The following is a 5,494-nucleotide window of genomic DNA, read 5'->3' as shown; positions in this document are numbered from 1 at the left end:
ACACAATTTTTTAAGTACTATTTGTGATAAACAAATACTGGTGTTATGTATTTTTAAAGTTGCTGATAAAAAAATTAATTTGAGGTCTTGATACTACTTTTATGTAAATTGATTTGAGGAAATAACTAGAAAAAATTCTATCAAAATACAAAATGATCATTAATACCTTTATCGGCTTTATAATGAAATTTTACTTCAGACAAATTGATTTCGGTATAGACTCTAAATTAAAATGTTATCGTCGACAATGCCAGTCACTTAAAATTATTGTAAATTAATTAAAGATTTCTAATAGAATATTTAATGATTTTTACAATGTAATCCAATTAAATCACTAAGATTTTACCTAATGTTGCAATATATTTGATTGAATTTTTTTAGATTAAAAAGGCTTAATTTAATTGATGATAAATAATTACACATTGCTGGGCTTTGATTATATTCCAGCTCAAATAAAAAGTTTCTGTGCTTTTATTGAGTAACTGAATGATTAATTAATCAATTTCATTTTTATTTTATTCCAGAAGTCTGACAATTATTTAAATAAAATATGAGTAAATTAGACTAATTTGTAAAAATAACATTGGATGTGAGTTTAATTGGTTTTATTATTTTTCCTTTTTTGTTTCCATATTAAAAGTTTATAATAATAATATTTATTAATATAATACAATAATGTACGTAATTTAAAAATTTTACTATATATCTAAATAAAAATTAATAAGATAATTGAATTTATCTTTGCATTAAGTGCGCCAATTGTGTACTATGGATATATAAAATATATAATATATAATTATATTATAAATTATACTAAAATGTGGTTTTAATTTAAGAATAGTAATATTTTATATGGACATGAATGCAATATGTAAATAAATGTCAGTGTATATACTTTTAAAAATAAAAGTTATTAGAATTTTCAATCTGCTAGATTATTAACGCATTTTTTTATTTAATTCATTGCTTAATGAATAATTTAATTAGATAAACATAAATTAAGTGATAAAAACTAATTCTTGAGAGACGCAAGTATTTGACAACAATATGCATTAATAATTAATTTAATAATCTATATAAATATAATTATATGTTCTATATAGATTGAAATCCATTAAATCATCCAAACATAGTAATAAAATAGTTAAATATTGTTTTAGATTACTAGAGAATACTATTTAATGTATTACTAAATTAAAGAAATTAGCATACGTATGAATTCAAATGAAATTCGTTCATCACTATGCTAAAGGGTAATATTTAAAAGTTAACTATTATTAAATATATAAAATAAATTTCAATATGTAATTAAAAAATTATACTATTCAATTATTAAATTATTAAAATTAGTGTAATATTATATAAAACGAATATACGGATTATTTGACAATATATATTTGAACTTAAGCTTCTTTTTCCATTTGTAGGTCGGAGGATTATATTATTAATAATACACATACTAATGACGAAAATAATATAAGGGCTGATTATTTTAATACTATAAGTACTCTATATCTATAAATTATATATATATATATATATATATATATATATAAATTATTATAATGCAATATATTAAATTGTTTACTTTAGATTTTTAATAAAGTTTAATCGTGTTTATTTCACAAAACAGTAACATTTCTTATTTAAAATATTTTAAGAAAATGTAAAGTTTATTTTCCAAAATATCTTAACATAAACGTTCTTAATATTTTAATAAAATAAATTAGAATGAACGTATCGTAAATGAATCATTTACAATCATTTACATTTTTTCGAAAAAGTAAACATATGTACAGGAGGACTTACAGGCTGCTTTTAAACTCAAACTAATGAACTGAACTCAACTTATTAAGTTTTAAAATTTATTCGTAGTTTTTATACCGAAATGTAATTCAATTTTTTTCTTTTTCAATCAGCAGTTAAAAAAATAATCAAATATATTTGAAGAATAGAAAAATAAAAGATGGAATTAAATATGTAAAAATTAATTTGAATATACTAGCATGAAAAAGGAAAATTAACAATTTAAAAATATATTCACTCAATGTTTATATTTATTCTATGACTTTAAGTATATAATTTGTTTATAAAATTAAAAAAATATCGTTGCAAATTTCAGAATTAAATATCAGCAAAAACGAAATTAATATATTTTTAAAATTTCAAATACATTATGAAGAATTAGATAATTTAAAACATTTGTTATTGTAATATTCTGGAATATAATATCCATTATAAACATTTCCATTTTTTATTTCATAATAGTTAAATTATAAATGTATTTACGGTTAAATATTCCATGTTTTATGTACAATATCTTGTATGAATATTGAATAAAAAACATTATGTAATGTTTAATTTTTTCCGTATAGAAAATTAAAATTGTCTATAATAATTTATTTTTAGAACAATTTTTAAACCAAAATAGATAATTTAAATTGATTATAAATAAGCAGAAAATTACAAGTAAATGTTTATTTTAGGTAAAGAATGAAATTCATAAGATACTTTGAGTGCTCTAAGTTCGATTACGTTTTGCTATGCATATAATCAGCTAATAAAATTCTTGACTCACTGAACTACTTCTACGATCATGTTAATTTACATAATCATTGTTCTGTCACAATGATATAGTGATACAGTCAATGATTGATCTTTTTTAAAAAATGACTTTTTTTTTTTTAAATTGCATACATTTAAGAATGCATTAATTGTTAAGGTCAATTAGATCTTAATTTTATTATTCATTGTGCAGACTAAATTATAATAAAGCTATGCTATAACTTTTTAAAAATAAAATTAATACATGACGAGATATCCTTGAACTTGAAATCCTTATTAAACAGAGCTCGTTGGCACTGTCTGATTTTTCAAATAAAAGAAGTGAATAAACTAGAATCAGTTACTTTGTTCTTTAGTGACTTCATTTAGTTATTTTCTACTAAAATTAATTCAATTTAGTTTATACAATAGAAATGTATTAATTGATAATGTTAATAACTTTTATTGAGGCATTGTTTCAAGAAAAATAGACAAAGATAATATTAAAATTTCTCCTTTTAAATTAGTTTGTTGTTTTAACATAATGAAGCAAACCAAAAATTTCAGCAATATTTACTTCATAATTCAAATGAAAATATTATCTTAACAAAAAGTAAAAAAGAAAAATATAACTATAATACTTAACCTATAAATACATCTGTATTAGATGACAGAATAATATTGTTAAAACAAAATTTTATCATATTAAAAAAAAAACAACAACAAAATAGTTTAGATCATACGTCTTTTATTGAGTAAAAAATTCGTTAATTTAAATAAATTAATAAAATTTTATGTAACTTTAGAAAATGGAATTATAAAAATTAACAAATTGATAACAGTTTCCAACATTTTCTACGGCAAATAAGCTTTGCAAATAAAAATAAACAAAGCAAACAAACCATTTTATATTTATATTTATATTGTGTATCTTACGCAAAATGAACTAATAGTAAATAAAGAGAATATTATATAAAGGACAATGAATATTAGACAAGAATTTATTGTTAATTGTTTAGTGCACTGTTTATTTATTTTTTGCACTTCAATTTAGTGGTTCAAGACTTTCTTTCCAATTTAAGTACAATAAATATTATTTATTGATTCGATGTATTTTAATTAATTGAACATTATTGATATTCAAGGTAACATTCATTCTACTAATTCTACTCTTACTAATATAGAATATTTTAATACATAAAAATATATAATTATATATAATTCCTGATGTATTGAATCAAGTTCATGATGTATGAAACATGATTATTTTGTAGTATGAAATGATAATTTGTAATATGTAATATTGAATATTATTTTTATATTAGAATATATCATTTTTCGATATTTATATAAAACGAAGCTTAATTTTACAAATGTAGTCGAACATTATATTATTTCATGGTATTTAAATTATAACCAATTAAATTCACCTTCATATTTCTTTATACACTATATTATCTTTGTATTTCTATATCTAGAAATTGAAATCATGATTCTTAACTTTGTTTGTGAATACCATAAATTCTATTTACCTTTATAATATTTTAGATATAGATAGTTATGATAAAATAATTAATATACAATCTTATATAATATTTGACTCTAGAATATTGTAAAATATAACTAAACTTTCCTTGAATACTGACAATTAATTGGAAATGTTAAATTTACAAAATAAAGTTAAGAATTATAATAATTTATCTTATAATTAGTTAGGCTTCTATCGATGACATGCATCAAATTATTAATATGAAATTATAAATTAATGCACTATTAATTTAAATAAATAGTATTGATTCATTTAAGTTTTTTTTTTTTTTTTTAACATTTTAAATAGCGATTTAACAATTTTGAAATGAATAATTTTTAAACATAAAATATTGTTATATTTTATATTATACTATTATACATTTATCGAGATTAACAAATAATAAAAATCTAAATCAATATCGTAAATGAAAGTTTTCATAAAAAGGGATGTAATTATATAGATTAAGTTAAATGTAAGTAATTAAGAGTAGATTTGAAATATTTTGTATCAATTTGATACAAGATTTTTGGTATTGATAGTTTTTAATGTTGTATGCAATAAAATTGCATCTTTCAATTTTTTAGATTTAATGAAACATACAAACTATTCTCTTTTAGCATAATCATGAGAAGTTAAAATGTAAAAATTTATTACATAGAGATAACAAATATTTATTTAAAATTTTTTCTTCGATTTCTATACGCTACGTGATATTTAATGTTTTCTACAATTTTAAATTTTCTTTTATTATATTATTATTGATTATAATATTCATTAAAAATATAATTATACATTTGTATATAGAAATTTTGCAAAAAATTTCATTTTATCACAAATTTAATATAATGTAAAATTCTTAAGTAAGTTACTCGTAATAACGAAAATATTTATCAGCTCGGTATCTAAATATCGATTACAATTATGACATTGCTTATGAGTACTTCATTGAAAAAGTTATTCTATACTTATTTATATTAAGCGTTAACAAAAATATTAAAGAGACAATTGATGACTACAACTCGTTATACATCGGTAGCTAATTATCAAGAAATAAATTCAATGCAATAGATATACAACACCATTGACTAATTATTGTTTAATAATAATGGCAATGGTAATAATAATAATGATTTATAATAATAACAACAACAACAACAACAACAACAACAGCAACAGCAACAACAATAACACTATTAATAATAATAAATTATCTCTATTATATCTAATAATTATACTCAACTTCTTAATAAATATTAAGTGATTACATTATCAATAAGATTTGTTATTTATTATATCATAAATACATTATAATATATATTATATCACTTTATTTGTGTGCCAATAGAAAAAATGCCTATTATAATTATACAAAACTAATTTTAATTATTAACAAATAGTTATGAAATGATTTTTAAATTT

The sequence above is a fragment of the Ceratosolen solmsi genome, unplaced genomic scaffold (assembly GCF_000503995.2).
Source record: "Ceratosolen solmsi marchali unplaced genomic scaffold, CerSol_1.0 scaffold6, whole genome shotgun sequence".
In the NCBI taxonomy this organism is placed as follows: Eukaryota; Metazoa; Arthropoda; class Insecta; order Hymenoptera; family Agaonidae; genus Ceratosolen; species Ceratosolen solmsi.
The sequence above is the reverse complement of the archived record's forward strand: the minus strand, read 5'-3'. Positions refer to the sequence as shown.